At 32.4% G+C, this 13402-nt stretch overlaps 1 protein-coding gene across 3 annotated transcripts in view; it reads right to left on the reverse strand.

The window, feature by feature from the left end:
- LOC125071227 (dystrophin, isoforms A/C/F/G/H) overlaps positions 1 to 13402 on the reverse strand; it is a 557159-nt gene that overhangs the window by 20058 nt on the left and 523699 nt on the right. The gene's annotated exons all lie outside the window — the stretch shown is intronic.

Consider the following 13402-nt stretch of genomic DNA (forward strand, 5'->3'; position numbering starts at 1 on the left):
CCATAATAATACACAAAGTATTACAGATAATACTGGAACTATTCTACTAGTGGGTGGATCCAGACGTTTACATAAACCCTCGAAACGGGTTTATGCGTAGTGCGTGCATACAGACAATTTATCGTATTACATGTTTTTCTGTATTCTACATGATGACGACCTCGCTGGTGTAATAGCTAGATAATACGGCTGCAAATCCTGCTGTCCTGGGTTCAACATAGGGTTTTTCATTTAAATTTGATTGAGTTTGGCGGACCGGAGTTTGGAAGTCGAAGGAATGGAGAGTACATCTGTGTTTGAGGAAGCATTTGTGCACTGCAATTGTTATATTCTACGCTGTTAACAAATCTGCCTTGAGATTGGCTACCGTACCCGAAATCGATCAGAGCTCAGATTACAAAACAAAAAACAGATGGAGCACACGTAACATTATAGTGAAGCCAGAAAAGCGAACACAAAATCAAAAGCGAATAACGTAGTCGTTACATCAATATTTCATAGAATAAAATGACATCATTTTTTGCGTATTAAAAAAAACAGAAATCGAGAAAGTAACGCCAAGAATTTGTAATCGCTTTGGATTTTGTATCCGCTTTTGTTGCTTCACTTTAACGTTCCGTGCACTCCATCTGTCTTTTGTGATGTAATTATGATTCTACATGAACTTTATAAAAATAGTATGCAGCGTACGAATAGTAGGTTTTTAATATCCCTGCTTTGTAAATATCCGTCTTACTTATCTCGAAAGAGGAAATAGAAAAGGAAGGAGGAAGCTGATGTAATCTTAGAATCGGTTAATAAAATAAAATAGTAGTTTAAACTAGTTTTCAGAGATCGTATGATTAAAATTATGGGCATTTTTTCGTTTTATCTGAATAATTAATTTACGCATCCCTTCCATGTGATGCGAGGAAATATATGGGGGGTTCTGGTCAAGTGCCATTCCCACTAAAAACTAGCGATACATACATCACACATACACGTACGAGCGTACTGTAAAATATGCCAATTGTTTTCTTTTTTTATTAAATTCGTTTTCATGGCCAGGCAAGAATAGAAATATATAAGTTTCGAAACTTAAGATAATAAACTATTTTAATTAAGTAAAGATAAGTTATTGAAATACAAAACGTGACCCCATACTTTATCTAGATTAAGTAATAGAAGTAATTTAAGTTAATCAACAATTTCTCATATGATATCTGTCGTGTTATCAAATACCTTTAGATAAGCTTGTAATAGTTACTTAACTAACAATCAAAGCTACTCTATATAATCTAACAATTAACGTCACTGCATTGCCCACAGAATGTTCCATAAATAAATTTGTTTAAAACGTTTTCAGAAAAAAATATGACCATATTTAATTTGACTTGGTAGTTTATCATTTGAGAAAGTCTATGTATAAAACTCAACGTAAGGCTCTACAGCTAGGAGAATCGATGACCTGGTGCAGGTAGCGGGACACGACTGGACGCAGAACCCGAAGCTTTGACGCTCCTAGCGTGCTTTTGTCCAGCAGTGGACTGCCACTTTATTCAATACAAATTTGCTTATTGATTGACAATCTACCTCCAGTTCGGAGTAATATACCTCAGAACTGTAATGACTGAAGAGTCCCTGTGTCTGTTAAGTTAGGAAAAACGCCTTGAAATTATGAAGTGATCTGTCACAAATTTCAACTACCTATGTGTTTGATTGAAGCTATGATAGTCAATCAGGGTTATTGCCTTATATTATATATAGATAAAAAATTGCTTTGTGTGATTGTATCCCCATTCCATTAACTTTCTATTACCCCTAGGGACAAAGTTGATCTACTCTTAATATAGTTTTATTATTATAAAAAAAAATGTAGACACGAACTTAATCAAAAAACTTATTCAGTGATATGAAATTACGCGTCGGATGAAATTAGTTTTATGTTAATATCTTTGTTTAAGCTGAGATGGATCAGTGAGTACGGGTTCCAACCCAGGCAAGCATCACTGAATTTTCATATGCTTTAGTTGTGTTTCAATTCATCTCGTTCTCGTAGTTGGGTCGGTCTAATATAAATGAAATTCACCACCACCAAGCCGCATTGGAACAGCGTGGTGAAATAAGCTTCAAATTACTCTTCAAAAGGGAGAGAAGGACATAGCCCAGCATTGGGACATAATATCTTCATTTATATGAAAGGTATGCGATAAAGAACATTCGCGAATATACAGGAACAGCTTCGAGCAATACTAATACCACTGGTTTTATCTATTTTTCGATGTGATATGTAAAAACTAGCCGACGTTACGTTTTTAAACGTTATGTCTCCTTGGTCTAGTGGTTAGGTAACGTCGCAAACCCCAGGCAGATCTGGTAAAAAGTTTTTTTATCTAAGTATGTACACTCCGTTGCCTCGGAAAGTACATGCAGCAGTTGGTCCTAGATCGGAACTTTTCCCGATCGTGACGGATTTGGCATCGCATCGGATTATTAAAATGAGGATACAGAGAGAGCACCTGTGTTTTATACACACTTATGCAGTATGCACTTAATATGCTTTGAGTTGCCTAGTCTCCTGCCTGCCTTTAGATTCGCCGTTGCAGTCGAAATTGGTCAGGACGACATTATCATTTATCGAAATTTATTCCATACATTATCTATGATGTATATGTATGTAAATGTCATACTTCCAAATTCAACATTTAGATTTTCAAAAAAATGTTTAACCGCAGAACTGATAGTTGTGATTTATACATAACCAATATTGTGATACATACGTGCGAAATAATTCCACAATGCGAGTGGAACCAGAAAAACGAAAAACTTGAAAACCTTTTCCAATTTCGTTTAATATTTCATACGATAAAGGTGAGTAAAATTGACATTTATATTTTTCACCGAAAATAAAAACTTTTCTGTTAAAACCGAGAGTAATTCTATTTTACAATTTCAGTGAAAATCTTTTGAAATAGAATATAATATTTAGCGAGATTTTTACGGCCATTTTGTTATGATAGATAGGAGAAGTTAATAATTGACTTTTTTATTTATTTAGAATGTTAGAACCACATTAACTCTAAGCCTTCTACGTTCGGATATTGATCATTTTAATTTTTCTCGTATAAAAGTCGAAGTGATTGGAACTTATTTGGGCTGAATATTGATATTGATGAAATGACGATTCAGAAACAAAATTATAATTATAAATGGATAGATAGATATACAAAAGGGTGGTCTAATAAGGATACGATGATGGTGGATGGTTTGTGCCTGTCTGGGTAGGTACCACCCACTCATCAGATATTCTACCGCCAAAAAGCGGTACTCAGTATTGTTGTGTTCCGGTTTGAAGGGTGAGTGAGCCAGTGTAAAAGGCACAAGGGACGTAACATCTTAGTTCCCAAGGTTGGTGGGACATTGGTGATGTAAGGAATGGTTAATATTTCTTGTAACGCCATTGTCTATAGTGGTGACCACTTACCATCAGGTGGCACATATGCTCGTCCGCTTACTGATATCATAAAAAAAATAAAAAATTAACTCCAAAGGTTGTGAATACATTCACTAATTTAATGATATACCTACAGATTAATCTTTAAAATATAAATATACGTCATCTAAGGTCAATAAAATGATTGTTATAATATCTGGAATTTTAACTGTGTTTTAATACATGTATACACAATCTTTCAATCTTATATCCATACACACATAGAGAGGCTCTTCTACATATGGTTGTAACGGTAACATGCGGGTAAAGCAGAAAAAACTAGTCAAGATGTTTATACTTAGACCTTGAGGTCATTAACACCTAAATCTTTCGACTACCAGTCTAGAGAAAAATACACGCAGACTTTCAACTTTGTCATATATATTTTTTTTAATTAAATTTTTTAACTGAATGTAGGTATATAGAAAAAATAATTAAACTTTATTGCTAAAATCTTAAAGGTTTCTTGCGTTTGTTCGTATACATTGATGGTGATTAAGGAGTATGGGGGCACTATGCATGATACTCTAATCCCAAAATCGTATATGATCAATATTTTTTTGTCTCCGTGTATAAACAGAATACACGATAAGACACTCCCAATTAAAAAAACGTTAAAAATTTAAGGGATGAATGGAAAAAAAAACTCAAACATACGTCTTCCTTAAATCTGCTTATAAACTGTTTCTTAATAAACACTGTAATTTAGAGCATAAATTTTACAAAAAAACTCTATCTTTTATGCAACTCCAATGAGCCAAATTATAGCGCGATTTAACTGACTACTAACGCCATCTATTATCAATTAGAAAAACTTAAAAAAATATAACAATATATTTTTTACCAATTATAATGAAAGTGTTAACCTTTTTCTTATCCATGTCGTGGATTCGCACTAAGCGTGCATGGAAAAATTCACCTTGTGCTTCATATCGTAGATATATGAACCTCAAAGCGATTACCGTTCGTGTCTGTTCATAAAATGAGGTTAGATTAATATCGTAGCGGGCATTATCTGTAAAGAAATATATTATTTTGTCGGTTCAATGTTTGGGCACGCATCACGCGAATCCTATTGGAAGTATTATAATGGAATTTGGGGAAGGCGTAGCTGATATTAGATCAACATACATATATATTTTATTAAACATTGGCCCAGCTAGTTCCTGGGTTCAATGATCGGGTCGGGCTAGTAAAATTTTAATGATTTTTTCTGTCTATATTTATTCGGAAGTGCGTAAAGTCATTGGCCTTGCACCTGAGATCTGTTTTTTTGTGTCTAGTTTGCGGTTTCATTGCGAAAGTACAGTACTATTTGCCAAATTTTATTGATTCGATTCGCGTTGAAATCAATTCGAACAATTAGTTCATCGCGTTCGATTCGATGATTGGTGATGATTCTATGTGTGTGTATCACACTATCGAGTACGTGTTCATGTGTGTAATAAACTTATATAAAAACTACGATACAGGATGTTTTGAAACGCATATATTATTTTTCACAATTTATCGTTATCTGTATTAAATGATGAAATACGTTAATTTCGATATCGTACATCGAAACTGTGGCTGCAGTAATAAAGATAAGTTTAAACCAATTACAGTAAATAACCGGCTATCGTTATGAAAGCGGTTAACATCACGTTGTAAAGTAAAATGCGAAACGGCTTTGGAGTCATTCTAGGGTTCCGTAGAGGATCTATAGTAGTACAGGACGTTATACTCAATTTTTATATTATTTTATAACTTGCACGTCAGTAAATGGTGATACAGCATATAAACTTCTATACTATTCGACCGATCGTAATGAAAATTGGTTTCAAATCAAATCAAAATATACTTTATTCAAGTAGGCTTTTACAAGTACTTTTGTATCGTCATTTAACAAACTATTTAAAATAAAGCTACAGCCGGTTCGGAATGTAGATTCTATCGAGAGGAACCGGCAAGTTAAATATACTATGTATGTTATGTCTCCTGCCTGGAAGTCAACAAGCATTAACTCCACGCTTTTTCATCATCTGCATACGTTTGCCAGGTATGCTCGTGATGATGTCGTCTCGAATATTAATATTTCAATATGAAGGTAGACCAGCACTATTATTGCCCACAAGTGTGTGCGCAAACATTGGTGCACTGTTTTCCTTTACTATCATAATCCGATGGGACGATACCGATACGACCGGAAAGCGTTCAGATACAAGACCAATAGCGTTACTTGCTTACCAAGACACGAGAATGTACACACTCCTCCAGACTCCGCACTGTTACAGTGAATTTTTGACAAGAAAACCCAGTAACTCATCGGCTCGATCAAGGATTTTAACTCAGAACCACTAGATCAACGAGTTATCGAGGTATGCTAGCATTACACGGAAGAGTTTGTTTGTTTATTTTGCGATAATCTCAGGAGTCACCAGACAGACATCACATGCGTTAGTTATATTAAGGAAGTTTGTAGAATATACAACGATATACATATTAGGCTAGGACAAGGGTTAAGGCTGTAACGTTCTACGTGTATAAAACCGCGCTAGTCTTTGTAGTCTATTGAAAATTGAGCCGAGAGAGATAGAGAGATATTTTTATCCATCAATAGAGCAAGATATCATTATCCAAAGATAGAGATGAACACCCACTTAGTAAAAAAATAAATTGTATATCTAACTTCTTTGTGATTCGTATAGCAACTTCGTTTGAAATATCTCGTACTGGATCGACAAATAAGTGTTTCGGACTTTTCTTTGAGAACCCTTTGAGATGTACGATTCGACTTATTTATCATATAACTTTATCGATTTACACAACGCCCTTAAAACTCTCCGGCACGCTTAGTATTATTTTTTTCATACGGATTATTTTGTATTATAATCATATAAGGGAACAGAGAAAAAAAGCTATACATTTCATACAAGCTATTGGCTAATAGATCTGCTATATTATGCCACAGAAATAAATCTAACACAATTTCACTTAACTACTTATATCCACTTTATTTCACTTATTTTTTTTTCGAAATTCAAAACGTTATTTCTTAACACGAATCCATAATAAATACCACAGATGATTTTAAATTTCGACCAATGACGTCACGCCAATTCAAGGTCAAAGTTGTTTATATATTTTCTAACTTCTGTCATTGAAATCGACTTTAACTACCTATTCGTTCATTATTTATTTGTGCGATACAGGAATATAATAAATTAAATTATTAATTCCGTTGTCAGTTATTTACGTCCTAAACTGGACGAATACTCGAAACCTGCCAATCCGAAGTGCCAATTAGGGGATCGTTTTCCAGACGTGTTTTATTCGTCATTCGTCTTATTAGTGATAAGTTAAAACCAGCAGATTGATTTCAGAGTACTTTCTTACTAATTTGTTTTAACCAACTTTGAAAAATGTTTTATTAAAGAAGGTTTTATATATTTTTTATTTTATGGTCTCCGTTATGTTTTTAATAACAAGATTGAATAACGAAACGGAAACAGTTTTTTATTGTTTTTTTTTCATGTAACTGGTGTGTGATTTGAGTGCTGAATAAGAGTATTTATTATTATTATCGGCTGAAAAGAAGACCAAATGAAACAGATATATGTATAAAAATGCGAGTGTGGAGAAAACAGCTGATTTGGACAAAAATTACGAGGACATACAGACCGGAGGTAAATTTGGAGAAGGTGAACGGAATGATGCTGATAATGATTTCATTGTTCTGAATAGATTTTTTAGTTTTAGCAACAAATCAACAACTTTAACAAATCAAGGGTTTCGAGTATTCGAGTAAATAATCATTCTAATATTCCATTTTTATATCCGATAATAAATATGGTAATTAATTAAATTTAAATTATTTTAATAACTAAATAATTAATTTTCAGAAATATTTCTTATAACAAATTTAGGCATTTATCAATAATATTTTATGGCATTCGCTAGCTGTTTATGCGGTCAATTGAAATGTGGGGCACGACCTTACTATTGATATATCAGTAAATACTCTACTTTTTTTAGTCGGATAATCATAACAAAGAATAACTTGGTACATACGAACAATATAAAATTTGCGCAAAGATAATCTCGGGGATTTGTTGGTTTATTCTCGAAGCAAATCCGTTTCGAGACAGCAATATCCGGTTATAACCGGCTCCATGTTTTTCGGTATATGACCCGGGCGAAATTGACCGGGTTTGGTGATATATTAAAGAAATAACGAATTAATACCGAGTTTAGATGATGAATAAATCATTATCATATTGCGCCAATGTCATACAGTTGGTAACTACAACGCCGAGCTAAATTAATTGAAAATGTTGATATAAGAATATATTAATTTTATACGACGATATTGTAGACGTACATACATACATACTAAATAAATTAGTGCTAGTAGTCGATAAAATCGATAAATTTACATTTGTGTGTGTGAATTTACATTTGTGTTTGTATTGTTATATTTATTATGAAATATAGAAATGAAATTGAACTAGAAAATTGGTCATCTTGTGATATGTGGTCACCACTGCCTATAGACAATGGTGCTGTAGTAATTATTATCTGTTTCTAATTTCACCAATCCACCACCAGAATTGGTAACTGAGCTGTTTAGTTCTTGTATCTGTAGTTACACTGACTCACTCGCTCTACAAACCATAGCACAAAAACTAGGTTTTGGCGATAAGGTATAATGGTGGTAACATAGACGGTTTCGCACAAAGCTCTACCTCCAAATTTATTAAGATTATATATATAAGGTTAGTTTCTATTTATCTATTTCTTTTTATCTGTTTTTCCTTATTATCAATTTACAAACGTATTAACACGTCCAACGCAGGTCAAGTCTTAAACCTTTCTCAAATAAAACTCAGTTATATATGATGAGAACATAATGAGAAAGATCTCGAGGGATTTTGGTAATGTTACTTTTATTTTCTGATTCAATCCCTTCGATTGTGACGTGTCATGGAATATTTTTCTCATTTAAAATGACAGAATATAAATTTAATTCAAATAGATATTATCTTTTATCTATTTTTATGGAAAAGTCTGGATAGATGAGACTCTCCCATTATTTGACGAACAAACAGAAATAATTTACCTATAAAGTTATGTTACGGTTTGACTTTTGAGTTAGGTTGTAAGTACTACTATGATATAAGATTTTATGACTGATGGTGATTTATTTCCATAAGGGTGACTGATAAGTCATTCAACTTTCCTTTATAAATACAACTTACTATATATATTATTATAAATCGCAAAAAATGTATATATATATATATATATATATATATATATATATATATATATATATATATATATATATAATCTTTATATATGTATATGTCAAGATTGCCTAGTGGTTACACGCGTGCATCAGTCGCTGATTCCGATTGAGCATAGTACATGAACCTCCTGAGCTGAAGGCGAGGCCTAAGCAATGAGATATGTCAATTTTATATAAAAAAATATATATTAAATTTATATAGATCAGATTATTTACAACATCATTAAAATAAAATGCAAGCCGTCGTATTCACAAGAAAGGTCATTCACCCGTTATCAGCTAAAGGATTTGTAAAGAATGTATAACAAAAAGAAAAAAATCTGCATATTTCTACGGAACCACCCACAAAGGGCCTGACTCATAGTCAATGTGGAGCTATGAGTGATCTCGCAAATATTATTTCAACAAGCGAAAACATATCTTATCTGCATATAATACAGTTGACAATTCGATAACTATATATAGAATAAAAACATCTTTAGTATTTCATTTTTAATCAAAACGACCGAAGTACAATACATTTTATAGTAAAAAGGATTTTATATAATGGATATAAAGATGAAATTACAATGTAGTCTGAAATTGGTATCCTTCTCTGCAGGAATGCTAAACCTTTAGGCTGCATTTTTAAAAACGGTTACCGTTTTTAATCCGACTTAAGAAATATCTCAATTTAGTTTGTATTTTTTATACCATGTATATCATAAGTGAACCCGTTTTGTGGTTTCGAAAGCGTGGCATTATGTGCGATTCTTTGAATGATACTTGCAATGAATAAAGTGTACTGTGTGTGTGTGTGTGTACTTTTCTGTGAATAAAATATATTTTGTAATAAAAATATATATTTTTACAAAATCGGTAGGAGGACGAGCCAATGGGCTACCTGATGGTAAGTGGTCACCACCGTGTAAGAAATTTTAATCATATCATCATGACGACTATTGAAGTTGCTCGCTGAGCCGCCAATTAAGTGTCAATTCTCTCAAAATAGACATTTCTATATTACAAATCTTTAAATTTAAGTTTTATAGTAGCAAAAAAGAAGGTATTACATTTATCACAATAATAATTTTATTTTTAATAAGGAGTTTAGCGTTATTGATCTATTATTATTACTTATTTGCATGCAATTTCTTTGGTACTATTACATTATGATAACTTCATAGAAATCAATTATTAGTTAAATAAAATACAAACAAACCGTCGTCTATATTTGAAGTTGATTAAAAGGAATGAATAAAAATAGCGATAGTTCGGATGTATTCAAGCGAAGAGATATGTATTGATATGAAAAAAAAAATCACAAGATACTTATATTTTGACATAAAAAAAAGTAGTAGTCTGTGTTTGAATTGGACAAGGCCGTACATTATTTAGAGGATAAGCCTTGAACCCTTGTCCATACTATTGTTTCAGTTCGGTGTAGATATATATATATATGTTGTTTTTCTTCACCGCCGAGCACGCGATGAATTATAAACACTAATTAAGCAGGTTTGAAGGCGGTTTTTTGGTTAAGATCCGTTAAGTTGCGTTCTAACCACTGAAACATCTCCGTTCCCTTGAATAAATGATTTCAGCAAATAAGTGTTAAGTTTAAACTGTAAGTTTCCGACTACGCATACGCACTACGCACTAATATACATATTCCTGGGGTGTTTGATTTTATAATAATATCTCTTAGATTCGTTTATATTCAGTAGCGTTTGAAACTTGAATTAAAAAAAAACATCCATGAACAAGTCATAGAACTCCTACATAGTATAAAATAAAGTCGTCCCGTTCCCGTCATCTGTAGGATTAGATCTCTTAAACTACTTCAGTTTTCATTAATAAGCAGATTGATTTAAGATGAAGGTTTATATGTATAATTCACGCTTATTATAATAAAGTAGCCGAGAATTTCACTTTCCTGGGCGGAAAAATCTAGAATGTTTCTTTTAAATTTGTTAGTTTAATAATAAACCCTGATAATATTCGATTTTGTTATCATCTCACAGTTAACATTAAAGCTCATCCATAACAAAAAAAATCAAGACAAATCGCCAGACAAACCTACCAAAGGCATAGTAGTATTTTGTCTTTGCCTATTTGTTTACAGATTTGTTCAAGCATCTTTCAATAAACATTTTTTTTTTTATTTTGCCTTATCTGTTACAATGAAAATATTTATAAAATGTTTGTCTTATATGTACAGTCAGCGATATTTATGTACTTACCTTTATCGTATAAAAACATTCGCTCCGTGTTCAATTGTTAGATTTTCAATAAGTAGAACATTTGAAATATATATTTTATTGTTAAGTTACGATAAACATAGGAAACCTTTTATATGGAAACCAGCTTTTAGTAGTTTTACCTGTAACAAGAAAATAGCACTTGGTTAGTGAGTTCAAATTTTAATATAAAAATATTTAATAATAAAATGTATAAATATATAAATTTATAATTTTAGCTTTGCCAATATTAAAAATGCATAAGTTACTCTATCTTTCTGCCTGTTACGCCTTTACGGCTAAACCACACAACCGAATTTGATGAAATTTGGCCTGAAACAACCTTGAAATCCAGGGAAAGACGCTTATTTTATTACACCTAAAACAAGACGAATAACACCAAAAACGCGAAGGAAGACGCGGGTGACAAATTGTTTTATATATGTATGTAGATTAATTTAGCATTACAAATAAGTCTTGGTTAGTTTGGTTTTGGAATAGTGATTAAAAAAAACCTTTTAAATTTCTGTATTTAAGTATGTTTCTGTTTTTTTTGTCACCACCAAAAAGGATTTGAACGTATCAGGCTATTGGATTTACTACCCATCAAAGTTAAATAATAACTTGAAAAAAGGCAATCCTATTAAATCAGGTACCATCTTAAAATACACTGCTTTATATAGATTTCATTGAAAATTAATTTTAATATGAACAGCTGTCTGTTACTAAGAATACTAGATATAATTTTCACTTTATAAAGTAACACTTAACACCATCAACATAAGGCCTATTAAATATGTTAATGTTAAATCTAAAAATATTTACAGGAATTTAAACCTTATCCCGTTGATTTAAAGGTCACAAATAACATAGCGAAATGTGATTATTATGGTACGCTAGTCACGTGTGGTGCGTATGAGTCATATGGGAGTGATTGGACATCTCTTTGTTGAAGATAGGTATGTTCTCTATGGAATTGAAACTTGACTCTTTCGTACAAATATACGCACGATATATATTTTGGCGGAAGTTTAATGAGTAATATATAATAATAGATGGTACCATAGACATAGGCATTGTGGGCTAATGTCTTAGTCTATTTAGTTATAAATAATATGAACTCTTTTTTTTTGTAACCTAAGGCTTTAGTCGTGTTTTAGCTGATACCCATAAAAATGTAGCCTTGTGTCGTTCCTTGGAGATCAAGCTTGCTTAATACCAAATTCAGTGTAGTCAGTGGTTTGGCCGCATTTTTAAATTTGTTGAAATAATATATGCAAATATTCCATTTTCTCGCCTATATAACCGGAAGGGGAAAACCCGATGTTTAGTGATGATAATTAATAATTTAATATATATTGGGGCTGTAAGAAATTTTACCAATTCCTTACAACACCATAGCGTCACGAACTTCGGGAACTGAAATGATATATTCCTTGTATCTGTAGTTGCACTATCTCAATCACCCTTCAAACTTGAACACAACAAAATTAAGTAGGTATTGCTGCGTGGCGGTAGAATATATGGTAACATGATAGTATACTGGGTAGGTACCCAGACACATTACATTACACAAAACTACTCTACCAAGTAAAACTCGAATTTATGGAAGATAGTTTGATCATAGAAAGGATATCGGGCGCCTACATAATATTTCTAATGTAGTACAGAACAAAGCATCGTTGCTTGATTTCGCAACAGCTGGTGACTGTACGTTACAAGCCCAGTACTATCGGTTACAAAAGAAATTAGGTACAAAAAGATTGAGTTTAAAAAAAAAAAATTCAACACATTTCACGTTTTTATACAATAACTAAACATAAAATAATTTGATACACCAAAAAATATATCTATCTCCCTTATAAGTCTTGAATTGAAAAAAGACAATATTTATAATTGATGTGCTGTCAAATTAGTTATTAAAATCGCCATCAACACCAATGGCAGAATATTTTGCACCTTACTACAGCAGAACATGCCATAGCGAAAAAAAAAACAATGCTGACGTTTGACATAGACTCAAACACGAATAAATCTAAAATTGTCACAATCAAATCGCTGACTATGAAATTTTATGCAGACTGCAGGAAACGTCAGCATACAATCGTACCGCGACATACAACTATATTTATGGAACTGTGGCCTACAAGCGTAAAGCGCTGCAGTTATATTTCAGAAAACTACATTAAATTACTTTCATAGTATATTGAGGTTCTGGTACAAGTTACAAGATGAAAAAATTGTTAGGATAAGGATAGTCTGAGATGGATTGAAGTTTTATCTCTCTCTCTCTCTCTCTCGGCTTTCTTAGATATTCGTGCTATTAAATATTTAAATAATAATTGTACCCGCGTAATAATCTCTTTCATTCTAGCCGGGATTTGATTACTTGGAATCTATGCTTACGCTCTCGATAGTAATTTCCGA

This window comes from Vanessa atalanta, chromosome 19 (assembly GCF_905147765.1).
Source record: "Vanessa atalanta chromosome 19, ilVanAtal1.2, whole genome shotgun sequence".
NCBI lineage: Eukaryota > Metazoa > Arthropoda > Insecta > Lepidoptera > Nymphalidae > Vanessa > Vanessa atalanta.